Source organism: Haemaphysalis longicornis, unplaced genomic scaffold (genome assembly GCF_048455015.1).
Source record: "Haemaphysalis longicornis isolate Haplotype H1 unplaced genomic scaffold, Haemaphysalis longicornis Haplotype H1 scaffold_8, whole genome shotgun sequence".
Taxonomy (NCBI): Eukaryota; Metazoa; Arthropoda; class Arachnida; order Ixodida; family Ixodidae; genus Haemaphysalis; species Haemaphysalis longicornis.
In genome coordinates, this window is record NW_027526445.1 from 128,748,436 (window position 1) to 128,767,326 (window position 18,891).

Here is an 18,891-nt window from a genome sequence, read left to right on the forward strand (position 1 = left end):
TGGATGGCGCTCTCGCGTCGTCTGCTTTTTCACGTTGCGTGCGGCGCAAGACGCGTGCTGCACACGACAAAACAACCAATATGTGTGCTCGTTTGGCAGTAAGCAATGACATAGTTACCTCTGCTTGCGCATTTCCTCTAGAAACGCAATAATCAGCGGCCGTTGCGGGTTAATGCGCTGGTTTAATTCCACGAAACATCTTCGCCGTGGTCACCGCTTGAGTGTGAAACGTGTTATAAACATTGCTTCCACACATTGCACTTTTCGTATTGTTGAGTGCAGTCGTCTGCCGTTTCGGGAACGTTGAAGGGGGCTTTTTGAAGCTGGCGTGGTGATTAGTTAAAGGATAAAAGTTTAGTACGCGAAACGGGTAATAAGCGACAAGACCTGTGCATACGCGTGAAAATTCCACACCCTTGTAAAATTGCGCTGTGTCCTTATAGAAAGAAGAAACAAACAAAAACATTTACACTGCACACGACCCGTGCGCTATCGCCCATATATTACCGGACACGTATTTTACACCCGCAAGCGCCTGTGTGATCGTGTCCTTCCCGTACCTTTTCTAAAATAAATACCCTTTTTGGACTGTCGTTGTTTATACTAAGGAGGAGGAATAAACATTCATTCAACTCTATCGAGTTGCTAATTTTACTTATTATTCAAAATACGATTCTATGGATACGCAAGAGTATTTAGGGGGGATTTTTCGGTAAAATTAAGCAGTTGTGAGTTTGCGTCTGTCATGTGGCATTACTTGTGTCATTGTCATATATATCCTTTTCAAATCCGACATGAATCACCTTGTCCAGAAACGTGTCTCACTCAGCATAACCAAATGCCTAATATGGCCACGTCTTAACATTTTTTCCCACAATGCTTGCTTTCAATATTTGAAAATATTCAATGCTTGCTTTCAATTTTGAGAAAGGCGAGCCACAATTCCTGGACAATCTCGGACCAAAGGGGGGTTAATCAGTTTTAAAAATACGTGTTAAAGTACTGCTTTTTCACCGCTACAGAACACAACGCCTAGTGTAGTTTCGATTGTAAGTAATAGTGATAACCATAGTTTGGCTTTTCGCGTTACATGCGTTCTCTTCTCGCTGCTCTTGCAACGTTGACAGGACCCCCCCCCCCCCCCCTTCCCGAAAAAAAAAAACGAAATGCACAGAATTTTATTTTTTAACCAATCCTCAAGAAGTAAATGCCAAGACAAAGGCGATATTCAGTTTACAAAACAAAGTAATTACCGGGAACCCGTTGCGCTTATTCGCAACGAGAAATAAAAAGGAAATGTTTTACTACGTCTGCAACAGCGCAACTTCATTTATTGCCATCTTTAGGGTTCGTAAGCGACCTTATACGCAATAATGCAAACACATCTCGCTGTTGCAGGCAGCTGTTAGATTTTAAAAGGAACGCAAATGGTCAACAGAGCAGCCGTAACAGAAAATTTGTGCTCACTGTGAGGTCCCAGAAGCTTGGTTTGCACACTGGAAAACTGCTTGTCACTTTGCGAAAACCTAGCTAAACATGAGATGTGGATTGTACTGCCTGCGTTTACAATTCAATTCGCAAGTTCACTTGCGACGAAAGCCGTAAATAAGTGACCCGAAACCGTTATTCATCAAACCTTCCTTCAGACTCGCTAAAATTTCATTTAAAAGACCCGTTAGAGCGGTTACATTTATATCTCTGCGCTGATCAAAATTCAGTAATCTTATGTTGCCTTTTGAACACACAAAAAATATAGTAAGCTCTTAAAAAGAATTTCGGGGCAGTAGTTAAGTACTGTTACCATTTCAGGGCATCCCACAAATGCAAGAATGCGTCATGCTACCAGTGAAAGCGATTGAGATTGTCGTTGTAAACTGAATTTCAGAGATGGAGGCTTCCTGATTTGTTTCTATTTATGCTTTTATTGAAGGCTCAAAGCCATAGTCTGGAAAGATCGAGCTTGCTACGAGCCACAGCGTACAAGTTCATTGTCACAATTACGGCCATTCTGAGATTCCCGATGAGTCGTCGCTTTTTTTGGCGTAGTAGTGAAAACTGACTGCCGCTTCCATGCTATACATTGAACGTTGAGGAACCGAACTACAGTATACAACTCTTGTTTGCACCTTTCGTGCGCATATACGGCGAGAAAAAGGCACGAAGCGCGCCCACAGTGTGTATTCTTACGGGCCGCTCAGCGGAGCATCCACACTAGCAGCGCGACGCTGTCGCCACCTACATGTCGAGCTCGCGGCGAATAGGGGACGGCGTCGGTATTCGTTTCGCCAAGAACGCAAACATTTGTCTACATCGTTACAAGTCGACCCCGATCACAGCCGTGTCCGGTGGGTCGCTCTCCATGGGCTGCGGCTATCTCTAGCGGCAGCACGTACGTCCACAACGGGATTTTACTAAGAACTCGACTAGAACTGGGCTTGAGTGTCCGCAGTATCCATGTTTTTAGGCTGGGTTGACAATGATCATTATTTCCAATTTCGCTTTCGACAGCTATTTGCTTATAGCCCCACACATACACCAGTAACAGATTTGTTTTAAAGACGATAGTCTTTCTTGGACTATCTTAAACCCAGAAATTTTGGTCTGTCTGTCTGTGTCTGTCTGTGTCTGTCTGTCTGTCTGTCTGTGACTCGATTCAGCCACCCGGCCAATGTAAAACAAGGCCTGCGTAATAGTCTTATATAGTCACAGCTAAATCTACCCGTCTACGTCCGGTGTAATGTTCATACTTGTCAACATTGTTGACAAGACATCAACAAATTAATACAGAAGTGATATTTGCAGTGTCAATTTATAAAAAATCATACATGCTTCATTTTTACGAAATTAAATACATCAACTGCCGAAAAAAAATACACTCCGCCATCGCCTGCTGTCGACCGCGCCACTATAGCTTCCGGCGCCATTTTAAAAAATCAACCGGCAACAGTTACGAAAGGTTCCACTAGATACCAGTTCAGCTCGTCGCCTCAAACGCAATCCTTTCGAAAACCGAGGTCCTCGATGCATCCTCATCATCATCACCCTCATTTCTGTCCACTACACGGCGAAATCCTCCACCCTTTAATGGGGAGGTTCCGGCCGAGAACTTGTCGAGGTTCGTCCGATCCGTTTCTGCTCATAAAGCAGCTGTTTTCCTCCCAGGTATAGCTTTTCTAGTATGCATGTAAGTATCTATAGTGCAACCCCCCTTGGTATTCGATGGTACTATTTCTACCGGACCAGGCAGTAGGTATACTGCAGACATGGGAACAAAATGATCGGTGGTACTAGCATCGAATTTCCGAGATACTCAAAGACTGACTAACCGGCACCCACGATCGATGCGCAAAGTATGCGCTCTCTAAAAACTGAAATGCACCTAAAATACAGTTATTCGTATACAAATTCAAAACTAGGGCTAGAAGCGCGGAAAAAAATGACACGAATCTCAAAGTTAAGAGTGGTGTTTTGCGTTGTCTTGGGCTGCCGAGACGCCATAAATTTGTTTAATTGACTAGAAATACCTTACAGGCTCCATTAGGGAGCCTTGAGTAAGTTGGGGGGGGGGAGGAATACATAGGGACTAAAGAATCCTAACGGCTGAAACCGGTGCCAAATCACAAAACAACACACTGGAGAGAGAGAAGTAACTTTATTTGAGCCCAAACTGGTAGAAGGAAGGGGGTGACACTGGAACTATTAACAAATATTGCATAAACGCGAAAGAGGGGTTATAATGAACGAGACTTTAACAGCAGCAAAGAGACACCAGTATGAAAACAAATAAAAGTGAAGGGGTGTGATGCTATCAAGACGGAGATTACTGTTACTCGATTTTACAGCCTGGCAAAAACACGGTGGCAGAATGATTGAACAATAGGTACAATAATAGGCATGCAGGACCGTTCCAACCTACCAAAACTGCTGCCACGGCTTAAAGGGGTCCTGAAATGCCTTCCGCCGATGCATGGATGTACATGTAACCAAATAAAGCAATGTGTTAGCAATCTCCTCCTGCAAGAATTTTGTTAAAGCGATGAGTACTAGCTGAGAAATCGTAAATCAAAAATCGCGCATTATCCTCGCGCCGTACTTCCTCCCCCTTTCAACTTTTTCTTCGCTGTTGTCAGCGCGAAAGCCTTCCCTCCCATGACGCTGCGCTCCTCAGCGGTGACGTACTTCCGCTATTGCGCTCCTCATACTGCCGTCTGCTACGGGCAAGCTCGTTCGGCTTTTTCATCTTTGTTGACACCATGGACATGGATACCGCACTCCGCTCAAGGCTGGAAAAGCGAACGAAAGGCCTGGCCGCATGTGTGCCGCCTGGCCTTGCCCTTTCGCGGTGTACGTTGCTGCAGTTGCTATCGGCGGCACGTGACTTTTTATTGGCGGCGAACTCGCAGCCGCAAGGGGAGGATCGTGCGCTCGTTCCCTTTGATGCACCGCGCACTGTTTATCCAAAAACCTGTCTCAGATGTGGCCCCGCTGGTGCCGGGTCTTATTTTGCGGCGGTGGTAATTCCTGCCGGAGGCATGTGAAAAAGACATTTTAAACCGACACAGAACCCGTGCACAAAACGCGCCGGATCGGATCGCTTTATCAGTGGCGATGAGCGGGAAGGTGCAGAGCAAACTAGCGCCGCACTCTAGCAGCGAGCACCCGTGTTCTGACAATCTGCACCCATGTGTTGCATTCAACACTGACGGGAAGGCGTTTGTTTGCACTTGTTTGGATAATCGTAAAATGTACAAGCACTCCGGCACTCCGCTAGCAGATCAGCCGGCGAGTCATTTCGCAAAACATTCGACAGATGGCGCCGTATGCATTAGCGTGTCGCTACGCAAAACTGATGAGACGCTCTACTAAAACTCCCCTCGCGGTGTTTACGTAGCGGGACGCAAAAATTTAGCGTTTAGAGTATGCAAAGCCACCAAACGGTGTTGCTACAAACGTGAGGCCGCAACATGGCGGCAAGTAGCGCGAGATGGAGGAAAGATTTTTTGCTTCCAATGAACCGAGTTCTCTGCCCCCGCGTCGCCCTCACGCAGCTCTATCGTCGTAACATTGCTGACTGTCCGAACGAAGCTTGCAGCTGAGCCAAGGCAGAGACCGAAGCTGTGTGTGTGTGTGTGCATCGCCTCCTGTGTTGTGGACGCGTTCGTTTCGCAATGAAATGCGACGTTGTACTTTGTGGGGATCCTGACGCCCAAGCCATTGCGCGATCACTGGGTTTGTGGCGTTGCGACGCTTTTCCCCTCTCTCCCCGAAATGCCGGCTCGTCTCGGCGCAACTGTGCACAGCCGAGCCGTCATCTCAAACTCCTGCCTGAGGTGAAGGCTGCAGCGACCGTTGGGGCTATAAAACACTGTCACGCAGCGGGCGCTCCGCCCTGGTAGTCGAGCTAACCTCACCTCATTGGTCCGTTTGTACGATTCCTGAACCCCCCTCTCGCCGGGACGCGAACGCGCGCCCTGCGCGCGGGTCAGTTCGGGGAGACGCTTCCAGGACGCCGAAGGCGTTGGCCGAAGGTATGTGACGCTTTCTTTACCAGCCGGCTGCAACTCTGTTGCGCCGGCGAAAGCCCACCAGCCCTTCCGGCTGCGGTCCGTGCCTAAGGCTGCTCCTGTTGCCCCTACGCTTGCATATAGTAAGGCCGTACCTACCACTCGACGATCACGCCGTGCGGTACGCGCCTGTGAGCGAATGGGCCCCGTCTCGCTCGCTGCTGCAAGCCGATCTGGCCAGCACGGTGATGCGCGCGCGCACAACGTGCGCACACCCCGGAATTTGCCCTGACCGAAGAGCCTACCATGGCTTTGCGCCGACGACGCGCACACTTGCGCGTGGCGCCCCATCGCCCCTTTCACCTAACGGGAAGTACGTACCTGTACTGTAAATTATGTAATTGGGTCTGTAAAATATGTGACTAGAACGTTACAGTAAAATCTCGATGATACGAATTTCGCGGGACCGCGAAAAATATTCTTATCATCCGAAATTTGTATGAAGCAATACAGACCAAAAAATGTAGCGCTGAAAAAAGTTTTCAGCCTGAAGAAATTCGCGATTTTCTTCTGCATTTTTTTACCCCCATGTCGCAAAGCAGTCCTTTTTGGAGCGCGTAACGCTTCGCGCTCGTCACCTCACTCGCGGTGCCCAAGCTCGCTACACGCCGCAAGTCAAGCGTGGACCGCATGGTGTGTTTTTGCACGCGATTCGCGCAACTCGGTTTTGCGCGCACCGTATTTTCACGGCTGTATCGACTATTTTCTGCCTGCGGCACCTCCTACCTCAACCAGAAAATGACACACGACGCGCGCGGCAGGATGGAGGAGCCTGACGACTTCCGAAGCGCTCGAGACAGCCGGCTTGGCTCCGCCGGAGATGGTTAGGCTTAGCACCCCAGCAGATATTTTATGGGCGCTTTCACTAGCACCGTGTATGATGTTTTATAGTACCGTTTTCGCATGCATAATCAGCTCCTTTACCACGCAAGCAACTTAGCGTCTGCCTTGAGCGGCATTTTAAAGAGCGGTTAGGAGCGGTCGCTCGAGCGGCCACGCCACTGCGCAGCCGCAGCCGGCCACGCCGCGAGAAGCGTGCGGGGTTTCGCGTCGGTGTCAGCAAGCAGAAAACAACAGCCCGGCCGTTTCTAGAGAAAGAGCGACAAAGAGGGGAGAGAGATCCGTCACTTGCTCGTTCGGCAGTCGGGCCCCTCGCCGACTCGTTCGTATCATCCGTTGGGCCGCGCAGGTCCGTTTGGAACACTCGAAATTTTTCCCATTGCTAACAAAGCAATTTCGCCGGGACTTTTCAGAAATTCGTATCATCCCGAAATTCGTATCACCCAGAATCGTATCATCGAGATTCCACAGTAGTATAAAATAAACGTCTTCCCTCCGTGCCCTGGGCATATTCCTTTGTCGCCCCCTTCTCCACCTGCCCAACAGAGGCGGTGTTAAGTTGGCGCGACGGCGTTTCAGTATCGTGAGCGTGCTCAAATAGCTCGAACCCGCGGTGGTTCCTCGCAGTGTGCATGAGTGCATGCCTTGTGCAATGCTAGGGTTATGCATATTGTGAGGTAGAGAGACCACAACTTCTACGGGTGGATAGTGCTTCCCATGGTCTGGGTTATCTTTCTCGAGCGACGTACGACTCAACCTCGGGTGGGGTATGTGCAGTGTGCCTGGCTAAAAGCCTTCTCGGCTTGCGCGCCAGATTAAAGTTAGTTGCTGTTCGTCCCCGCAAACCAGGCGCGAGGTGAGTGCCGAATTTACGACGGGCAGGAGAAAGCAACCAATCGTCTATCAATCGCATTTCATACTTGCAACGCATGTTGTGATGTTGTGTTCGTTCGAAACGCATCTCTGGGTTGTTTTGAAGTTGAATAAAATGTATGCGTCAAACCCGGGCATTCGGCTCAGGGCGTTCTCTGCGATTGCACGAAAGAAGTGACACGGGGCTTCGACGCTTTCTTTATGGTACGTACTCACGTAAGATAATATCCCATGTCGTGTTATGGCCGTGTTGCATTCAATACAAACGGTTAAGCGTTTGTTTACACTTGTTTCGTCTGTCGTAAAATTTCCAAGCACTCTGGCACTCCGCTGGCAGACCAGCCGGCGAGCCGACGCTGAGCAGACGACACATCTATTTGCCGGAAAAAGCCGCCCAATAGCAGGATGTCTAGATCATGACGAACATCTGGGAATCGATGACGTAGACATGAGAAGATGGCGGCGTCCAAAAACACGCAGGGAAGGGTGAGAGAAGGGCGACAAACTTTGCAACAAAAGTGTGAGCTTTCCGCTGCACGTAAAAGAGTAATACTTGGCACAGCTGACCTGGACGACCCAATCTAACGATTGCGCTAGTTCATTTAGTGTGCTCAAAACGCCTTTCAGGGCCCCTTTAATTCAGCGCAAAGAAAACCTCAGGCACATTTGAAGCAAAATGCAAGTGCCAGCGCTCTTTTAAGAATGCACGTCGGACTGGTTCCACTACATCAAATAAAAAAAGCCAAAACGGTGACGGGGAGAGGCGATATAAAAGTAAACACGAAAACAGAAGACGCTGGCCCGAGCAGCGCCAAGCACAAAAGAAATCAAATGTCCCATCAGATGGCGCGCAAACAGCGCGAACGCGGGAAAATTGAATTGAGCAAACCTCCATTAGATAAGATACGAGGGGAGAGAATGAAATAGGGTAAGTGTATAGCCAGGGGGGGGGGGAGTCGTATCTCAGAACATGCCGAAATTTTATCAATAGCACATCTCCCTTCCGTTAGGCCTTTCTTTGGTCCATGCTTTTTAGACGCGAAAATGTAAAAACGGGAATGAGATATTGTTTGGACGCAGGCTATCTTAATTTTTTTTTACCGGCGGGGCAAAAAATCCATGAGAATTAAAACCCCGAAAAATATTTCTGGCTAGGCCACTGAAAGACGGCGTTGCGTGGGAGCGGCGGCAGAAAATTTGACGTTTGCACGAAAGCAAGCAAATACGCGGCTTTTTTGTTGTTAAAGAAGACTAATACAGCACGGAGAGTTTGCAAACACTTTTTGGCCTTTTGGGCAGCAACTATTTCAGCCACAAGTGCTCTCAGACGCACAGCGCCGAGTGCAGCTTAACAGCCTCCGTATACGTGTCCTGACCGTTCAAAAAAAAAAAAAAAAAGCGGGAAAAGAAAACAGAATGAATGTCAGTTTCCCGCGGTTCCATAATTAAAAAGAAACGCTTCTGCACGACTGAATTTGAGTTGTCTTACACTACACACGCTCTTTAGACGCCTACAAGCTTGCTGCCAAAGCAGCATACTTTGGTACACGGCGACACGTATCCTTCGTATACATGCTTGGGAAGAAAAGGTCGCAGCCATTTCCATAACCTCACAGCGCTAGCTAGCTTCCTATAGTAAGCAAGCAAACAAACGGAGACATACCTGCACGTAAAAACTAAAACAAGCAAGCCAAAACCAAACTTGCAAAAAGGAAATGCAAAACGAAAACCTCGAACCCCTGTAGGCGCATCGGTAATCATGCGTGTCACAGCGCATGCGCAGTACGAAAGCGAAGCCCACCGCGCGCAAGCACGCAGAACGGATACCCGGAGAGCGCACTCGCTATCAAAACAAGTGAAAAGACGGCGTCGGATTCGCTTCGCGAAGCGCGCAGACACTTAGCCATTGTTACGGCTGCCACACAGGGGTTTTGATATCTGATATGAACATCCGGCGACTCGAGTACGCTCAAAAAGTGCAACGAATTCCACAGGTGAAAAAACGGGCGGCGCAGCCGCACCTGTATAACAGCATTGCACTGCGAAAAGGCCTTCGACGCAGTCGTAGTGCAGTCATAGCAGAAAACAACAACAACAACAACAACAAAAAAAAAACTTCACCACCCCATCCTAGACTTAAAAGCGCGAAAGCTAAAAGAACGTCCAACCTGTTCTGAAAGTGCGTTCAACCGATCGCCGAACCTTCAAGCCCCAAGGCGAAAAAAAGCAACAAAAAAAAAAAACATGTGCAGCTTTCCCGCTCATGGCAGTCCTTTCAGCAGCGATTACTCCGTGGTTCTTCAGCGAAATGTAAAGTTATTTTTTGCAGCTAACATTGGGGGAGAAAACTTGCTTTGTGCGCAGTTTCAAGTCTCGCACATTGCGCGACTAGGTTCCTGAGCCATGGAAACTGTCCCATAGAAATGCATGGGGAGTAAGATATGACATAGAATTACACACAAAATATTCAGAATCCTCGAATGTTTTTTTAGTATTTTGATGTTAACGTTGACGCCTTGCTTTATGCCAAGTATCATTTTCGTGAAGTGGTTTTGCTAGGTTCCTGAAAGGTCGCAATTTTGAGCGGGAAAGCTGGGTATGCGGACCCATGCGACGACGATTTCTCGCGCATAAGTAAACGCATTTACGAAAGATCTAAACGTATACCGATACGTGGTTTATGAGATAAAAATTTCGTGATCTATGCGTGTGCTGTTTCATCGAGCACCGTCGCTTTTTGGCGATTTTCAAGTAACCGTTTCGATACCATGGAAGCCCGGTTGAAACCGGGCACGCGCCGTGTGTCATGCAAATATCTCACCAGAGCTTTTCGGTCGACCAACCGGTCTATCGGGAAATGCATTGTTTTCTCTTTGACAGAATGTCATCGGTCCCACTAAGAAAGCTTTCGCTCGAAAAATGAAAAAATTGGGCCCATCTCCCCGCGAGGGGGACTCGAGTAAATGCGTCGCATAGGGGGTGGGTGTATTGCGTTAACGTTTAGTGTTTGGGGAGTTGATGGTAGTGAATGCGTTGTATCAGCAGCTTCTTGACGTAGCTTGAATGAGTCAAGGATATAAGGCGCGTTCGTAGGCTCCCATTCTGTGTCGGCTTTGTGGCGCAGTGGGTAGAGCACCATGTACCTTGCGTTCCGCCCGCAGGGTCGTGGGATCGAAACCAGTCGCCGGTAAGTATTTTTTTTATATAGTGTAGGGGGAGGGGTGTGGACTACGACTACGGACGTCAACGCGGGTGACATCGTGAGTTACTGAAATGCTCTGCATTAAAAAAAAAAAAAAAAAAACTCCTCGAGAGCTGAAGTCTGCTTACATGATTTGAAGACGACAGCCAAGGATTGTCGAAGACTGCTTCGCTGCAACATCGTGTTTGTCTTTCTTCGCTAATAAACATTTTGAAACTTAGCACTTAAAATTCCTTATTTTTAAAAACCCAACAACACAAACGAGCTTTCTTCGTTATATCCGTTGGGTGCTGTCGAGTTTTACCAATATTTTTATCCCCACTTCACCGCCCCCTCCCCTTACCTCTTTTACGGTGATGCAACCGGTTCGCCCCCCATCCTCAAAACAAAATGCTGCCGTCGCCCCTGGCAACGGTTAACGCAATCCCGGAGCGGCACTGCGCGATTTGCTCGTTGTAGTAAATACTCCATCTGTTTCTACCTTGCTCTGGTGGGCGTTCTTTTTAAACTGGCTGTTGAATGTGTTCACTGTTGCAACACAATGAAAGGCGGTCAACGGCCGCTACACCGTTGTACTGACGTAATTCCAGCGTTGAAAGAACGCCGAAACAGGGAAGGGCGAAAATTTTCTTGCGCAAGTTTCTGAGTTATCTGATGGGGACAGGGCAGCAATTTTTGGCTGAGGTACTTCGTAATTCCCTATTCTAAGTACTGGATGTGTTTGTAGTCTACAAACATTTAGGTTTTAGAAAGAAACAGAGTAGATTTGGAAATATTTAAGGAGCATTTAGAATTTAGAAAAACAGCTGAAAGAAGCTTTGCACGAGGATGGCTTGGTGGGCTAGTTGTTGGGGGGCATCATGAGGGGGTTAGCAGCGCACGAAGACGACGTGCACACAAAGACAGGACAAGCGCTGAATTCAGTGCTGAGTTCCGCGTTTGTCCTGTCTTCTCTCTCTTCCTTGTGTGCCGTCGTCGTGCGCTGTTAATTAACTTCGTGAAGTTCTAAATTAGAAGCTTGGCAAACTCAAGAAGCTTCGAGCCTATGGGCAATTGCGGGGAGGATCCGAATTCGTTCGTTAAATACGGGTTTCATAAAATCGGCGTTCAAATGTTTATGGCGTTGGCTGATGTTTTATGACGCGGCAGAATGCAGTAAGCCAACGCTGACTGATCGCCTTGTTTTGGACAAAATGAAGTGTGTAATCATCAGCGATTTCGAATGTCGGGTTGAGAGGGTGAAAGTAATCAATAAAAGGTTAAGTAATTCACCACCTGCCAAGGTGGCTTTCGCAATTTCTGGGACCCGTTAAAATTACGCGAAAGAAGTATTAGGACATGTCAATCACTCTGACCTGTTTTTTACATCTCTCCCAGCGGGCTCTCTTTGCTGCGCTTAAGTTTTTCCGACTTGCGGCCTCGTACAAATGTAAATTATTGGTAAGAAATGAAAATTGTCAAATAATATAGCAAGTTGTGCTGAGCGCCTATAACCAAGTACCATCACTATACAAGAATGAACAGCGGCCGTACACGACGCCTGACGAGATGAGACCAGATTTTGAATGTCTCATAAAGTTGTTCTCTCTCTCTCTCTCTCTCTCTCTGTCTCTCAACTCAAACGAACACGCTCCCCCCCAAACCCGGCCCCACACTACGTTTGCGTAGGACGTTGAAGCGGATACCTCGCTAGTGTTGCGTGGAAGGCACGCTGGGAAACACAGGGATATATTGAAGTGAAATATCAATAATAATAGTCCAGCTTACTTGTACGACTGAATGCAAATAGGGTGTCACAGACAGCGCACCGCGGCAGTGCAGCCAACGTGAGCGGAGTGCAAGTGACTGTGCGACACGGCGTCACGGGACGATGAACTTGCCACTCACCGCCGAGGTATGTTGGCACCGCCCTTTTTCGCTTATAATCGAAGGGTTACAAATCACTTCGGCGTGCAGTCATGGTTAAATGAAACGGGATCACAAAAATATGAGCCAGACCACACAAGTAGAGCGCTTTCTTTCCGTGCAAGTCAAAATGACGCGTGGCTTAATTACAGCAACAAACAAAGCCGGGAAAGGTAGCTTTCCAAATATACCAATAGCCCGCCAATATTCGCGAGGTCGCGGGTTCCATTCCCGGCAGCTTTTCTGATACGGGCGAAAAGCAAAAACGCCCGTGTGTACGACATTTCGCCGCACGTTAAAGATCCCCAGGTGGTCAAAATTAATCCGGAGCCCCCCACTATGGCGCGCCTCATCGCCTGCGTTGCGTCGGCGCGATAAACCCTACAGTCAACCAATCAAGCCCGCCAATATTAGACCTCCGAGAACAGCATTTTTCAATTTCGCGTCCTCTGGTAGATATTTTCGTGTTTGTATTTCATTTTTCCATTACTGTAGTTATACACATTTTCTAAGCCGAGAATTCCATACAGGAAAAAGCAGTATCAGCATGGAATTAGCACACTGTGACACAGCTTAAATAAACTACGCAGCACGTGAGACGGAGGCGAAGACAATTAACGATTCTACTTCGCTGAAAGTTACGCACTAGTTACTTTATTTTATTAGCTGCCGTTTATTCCTTGTTCATGCAATAATTGTTTGATAGATATACTTGAGATAACCAGTGATTAAGGCGGACTTTTGGGCGAGTTGGTGCTCCATTCCACACGTAAAGTGCAAAAAACTGCACTAGAGACGAAGCTGTGTCGCCGTCCTCCGCCTCTCGTCCAAATTTTGCGCTGTACGCGCGTGGAATTAATAATCCAGTAATTAGTTTTTTCGAATTTTCGTACCTCGAACGCACGATAGTGAATTGCCAAGGGAAACAAGCAACGTCATTTGCGTTTTTCCCACCATTATTGTTCAGCACAGACACGTACCATTATAGTTAAGCACAGACACGTTTAGTTTATATGTTTCTTACATAAAAAGAGACTATTCGTTGGTGTCCACAATGGAAGCAAAGAAGACCTCGCTGACCTCAGCTTGTTTTTGTGAAAAGCTTTAGTTTCAGGCTCAAATTGCCGAAACTAATCGAGTAGTCGTTTGTTTGGCAACGGCGAAGCATGTGGGTTCTGTTTGTTTTCGCTTCATATTTCTGTACACTGTTATGCCTTTTGCTTGTTTTGAGCAATTTATTTTTTTTTTTTGGGGGGGGGGGGAAGAGGGGGAGGCTGATTCCGTGACTGGCGATCCACATATGATTATTTTAGGCACGGAAGCGCGTTGTGACGTCCAAACTTTTGTGACGCCGGGATATAAACCGACATGTCCCTACAACTAGCCTCTTGAGATGCAAAACTGAAAACAACAGTGCGGCGGTGTCTTTCAGATGATATCACGCCAAAAATGGGCCGCAAATTATGTAGTGCGAGGAAGCTTTCAACAAGTGCACAAAACGCTCGCACACGCACAAAAGAAACGACAAGCGCCGAAGCGCTAAAACGGGGTAACCTAAATTAGACCGCTTATCAGGCCCGGCCGCACAGCTTGAGCAGGCGTATCAGCCGCAGACGCGTTCTCGCCGACGTGACGTTCGGGTGCGGTCGCACTACTATCGCCAGCATTCCGTTACAATAGGTTCGATCCCAAGCAACAGCCATAAAAGCGCAACAAATAGGGGTAGTGCATACCTGCGGATGTTAAGGTCGGTTGCGCGCACGCGCGCAGAGATATCGGACGGTGCAAGGCCGCGCGCTCTGACAACGGACGTAGCAGAAGGCCGCGTATGACTCACGGGTTTACGGAACCCGTGAGTAAACCAAGCGCGCCGTTCGTCGCGCGCTCAGACAGCAAGCTAACACGCGAAGCAGAGTTCGTATTTAGGTCCGCAGACGAGCGGCTGGGACTTCGCGGGATACACCCGGAAGAGCTGCTTACAATAGCCAAGGCGGCTCCGTCGGTAGCGCTATTATAAACACAGGCGGTCCCAGCCGAGAGCTGTCAGTTGGAACCAACGTGGTGCTTCAAAACACGCACAAAGCGTTCGGATCAGCGAAATTTTGAACGATACTCACGGTTTGGCTTGACTCGGAAGTGTGTGTCTCGAAGAAGCAGCTGTTCGGAAACAATCCACACGTAATGCACGAAGTCCCGCTAAACGGTCACCGACTGCGTGCGAGCGCAGACGATAGCACGCAAGACGCCTTCGCCGCTTGCTCTACTGACATCCATGTGCTGTCTACTCCGTTCCGCTGTGAGCCAGCCGGCCGGCGCGTCAGCCAATCGACGCTCGCGGAGGAGGCCACGTGACCGCCGCAGCCCCGTTTGAAACCCTCTCCTCTAGCTTCGCCTGCTTCGCGCTTGCGGAGAGGAGGAAAGCCGCACCAAGATTACGTGCTTGATTTGACGCGGCCGATAGGGCGGACCGGTCCTCATGCAAAATAACGGAAATACGCACCGTTGTACAGCTAGCGCGACGAACGCACAAAACAACCGAGACTCCTGCAACTGCATTTTTCTGCTACCCAAGTCTCAGTTTGCACTAGTGAAAATCAAAAAGGTGGTCCGCAGAGGGTATGTCGTTAGTTCGTGTCGTACGGATCGCCCCTAAACGGCGATGAAAATATTTTGTTGTAGATTTCTGATGGTAGCAAGAGTTATTTATTTATTTATTTATCTATTTGGCTGTAATGGTAGTCATCGCTTTAGCCTGCCCGAAAGTAACTGAACGTAATTGGGCACGGAAATTGGACCTTCAGCCAAGACGCCGATCATTAACACCGCTCAATCGCTGCTCCTTGTGTATCAGGTTACATAATAATCTGACTCGCCATACAGTATTTCTTTTTTTGTTGTTTTTCTGGAACGAGAAAAGACCCAGTCATATGAGGTAACTTGAGGAGTCAAGAGGACCCCCCAAGCCTACGCCTGTTCATAAAGAGGAAAAAAAGCCTGTCATGCTACTCGTCCGAGACGCCTGATAGGGGTGAGAGTACTCGGTCGGTGACATTACCCAGGCGTGACAGTACGGACAGTACTCCTTTCCGGCGGGCTCTCGCTTTCGCATCCTCCGCTTACCACAGCTTTCCGCGGGCGAATGCAAGGCTCAGGAGAGACAGAGCGTAAGAGGGGAAAAGGAGAAAGCAAGTGTTTTTTTCTCTTCGTCTGCATTTCCGGTAGGAATTCCTCTGACGGGGTTCGTGCGGGGAGGAAATTGCGCGCTCGGCGAAGCGTCTAGTCAATCCTAACGAACAAAAAAAGGAAACGAAAGAGCCACAAATGACAAGTGTACAGTGGAGGAAAGTGGAAAGGGGTTAGGGGGGAGGGTATGCGCGAATAGTGCGCGAATACCACACTGCGGCTTGCACATAAATGCGAGAAAAAAAAGTGACTCGTTTCAACCAGCAGACGACGCAGACGGCGCACTTGAAAGACTGCTTAGCAGACGGCTGGCGTGGCGTTGCCCAGCGGTTCTTCTTTATTGCGTACCTTCTGCTTTCTCGCAGCTTCTTTCATCTTTCTTTTGCATCCACCTCCTCTTCTGCGGCTGCAGCAGCAGCGAAGCGCGACGGAGTATGACTCACCGAGGCGTGCAGGCAACAGTGGGTTGTTTTGTCTTCGGTTTTTGCCCACAACGTCCGTTGCGCCCGGCTGCGAGACCTGCGAGTCGGTCGCCGCAGTACAGCTGCCTCCTACTCCATTTGCGTGGGTCGTCGAAACTGCTCTAGACTGGCGTCATAGCAATGCCTTTGCATATTATGAGCGTTCGCCGATGCATAAATAGGCCGACGCCGGCGCATGGCGTGGGATGCGTAAAACTATCGATACAGGCCGCAACAACCTTGCGCTCCGCTGCACAACAATTCGCCTTCGTAGCGAAAATAATATCCTCCCTGACAATTCCGCATTCGGCGCTGTATTGTTTCTACTGTTACTCCGCTACGCTCTTTCTCACTCGGCAAGTTTCCGTTGCAGCGCTAAACAATAGCGGCGGTCGACTAATGGATGTTATTCCGCTGTACCCCATAACACGTTGGAATTCCCAATGTATCAATTGAGGTATGCTACTCCCGATAAGGTACCTACTTAATATTGTCGATGAGTCATTCGAGGTATGCAGTGATTTATGCCGCACTCAGGCTTTCACATTTTCCCGTCTGTTATCTGGAAGAATGTGCATACGCCAGTAGTACAAGTGGTCACCTAGCTGACCTTTCATGTAGGCTTGTTTTTAACGCGCTTTTATATGCGAGTAGGGTTGCCACCTGCCCGGTTTTGGACCGACCCGACCGGTTTTTTAAACAGCGGGCCGGTTGCCGGTTCATAATTAAAACCGGCCGTCATTGGCCGTTTTTTTTTTTTTTTTTGGCCCTCGTGCCGTGATTATGTCCGTTTTGGCGTTTTATAAGCGTGAATTCAACAACTAAGACGATAAATATGTGTCGACCAGTTGAGCAAAGACGCGCGAGTAGAGACAGTACGCGGGAGAGCGCGCTGCTTGAGATGAAGGGGGACCTAAGATAGGAAAAAAACAACGAAATGCTGCCGCCGCGGTCAGAAATTGCGGTTACTTTTTAGTAAAGCACATACAGAGCAATAACCAAGCTCACAATCACTTTCAGTACAAATGTTATGTTGATTTCTCTCTAAGAAAACGCTACAATAAATGGCGCCACATGTCAAAAACGTGACGTCTTTTTTATACACAAATTAAATATTCTATATACCACGCCCTCCCCCCCCCCCTCCCCCCCCCCCCTTCTTTCGAAGGGCCTGTTTTTTTTCTCGGGGAAAGGTGGCAACCCTATAGCCGCGTTTCCGGTCAGACTCTACTTTGTCTTTTAGCAGGGCAGGGGCGGTTGTAAGTCTGTGGCAGGCCCCCTTCATCCGGCAGTGGACATAAAGCGGCTAGTGATGATTATTATTATTATGGTGATGATGATGATAATGATGATGGTATGCATGTCTACGGGAGGCATCTTTGTTATGCAGTGTGCATAAAGAGGCTGGTTCTAGTGATGATGATACGCGCGTCTGACTGAGAAAACTGGCTGATCAGATCGACCCGTTGATAGATTTTACACGGCATTAATTAGAGACACACGAGTGCAAAGAAAACCCCTGCCCGTATTCGCAACTAAGACCATGTGAGGTGTCTTGCTTGCATGTTCAATGCGGGTGTATCTTTATTTATTGATTGATTGATTGATTGATTGATTGATTGATTGATTGATTGATTGATTGATTGATTGATTGGGGTATTTACCGCGCCGAAGTTGCACCAGGGCTATCAGGCGCGCAGTAGTGGAGGAGGGCTCCTCCTAATTAATTTTCGCCACCGGGATATCTGAAACGTGCGCCGAAATCTCGACACACGGGCGCCTTCGCTGTTCGCGTCTACCAGAAAAGCAGCCACCCCGGCCGGCATCGAACCCGCGTCCTTGGGCTCAGCAGCACAACGTCTTAGCCACTGAGCAACCGCGGCAAGATATATATATATTTATATATATATATATATATATATATATATATATATATATATATATATATATATATATATATATATATATATATATATATATATATATATATATATATATATATATATATATATAGTAAGGAAATGAGGGGCTCGTTGGGGAAATGCAGAAAGATAAGTCGGCAGTCTATAACACCAAAGGAGGCATAGGGGTGTGGTTAGGCTCTTTTTTTTAGTACGGTTAATGAAGTTAATATTTTTTTTAAATATACGGAAGAAAGAAAGAAAGAAAAACACGCGCCCAGAGTGGGGACCGAACCCACGCCTTTCGATTAGACACCCCTATGCCTCCTTTGGCGTTATAGACTGCCGACTTATCTTCCTGTATTTCCCCAACGAGCCCCTCATTTCCTTACTATATTATTTGCGAAAGCCTAGCGAGGGTCTAGATTCTGGCAGCCTTGATGCCTAGGTAGCATAAGAGGGCTTCCCGCCAGTTACCCGCTCATGACAGGCTGTAGACGTTCTAGTCACGCCCCGGGGGTTGAAAAGAAGGTCCCCTTCTCCCCGTGTAGTCTGAGTGGCGCTGGCTACCACCCTCAAGCGTAAGATACACTTCTAGTAAATATAAATAGCCCAGAAAGTGAAGGAGAACACAGTCGCCCAGATAGCCGAATTGGTAAGGCATTCGAGATCTAATCGAAAGGCGTGGGTTCGGTCCCCACTCTGGGCGCGTGTTTTTCTTTCTTTCTTTCTTCCGTATATTTAAAAAAAAATATTAACTTCATTAACCGTACTAAAAAAAAAAGAGCCTAACCACACCCCTATGCCTCCTTTGGCGTTATAGACTGCCGACTTATCTTTCTGTATTTCCCCAACGAGCCCCTCATTTCCTTACTATATTATTTGCGAAAGCCTAGCGAGGGTCTAGATTCTGGCAGCCTTGATGCCTAGGTAGCATAAGAGGGCTTCCCGCCAGTTACCCG

General features: G+C 48.0%; 1 protein-coding gene across 2 annotated transcripts in view; it reads right to left on the reverse strand.

The window, feature by feature from the left end:
• LOC144149883 (uncharacterized) overlaps nucleotides 1-14,687 on the reverse strand; it is a 36,600-nt gene extending 21,913 nt beyond the window's left edge. Inside the window, exons 1-2 of one of the 2 annotated variants that reach the window (XM_077681600.1) lie at nucleotides 14,502-14,687; nucleotides 3,917-3,945 (exon numbers count right to left, since the gene is read on the reverse strand). The gene's annotated coding sequence lies outside the window, so the exon portion shown is untranslated. The remainder of the gene's footprint in view (nucleotides 1-3,916; nucleotides 3,946-14,501) is intronic. The other variant, XM_077681599.1, reaches the window with a different exon arrangement.
• Between the last annotated feature and the right edge of the window lie 4,204 nt (nucleotides 14,688-18,891).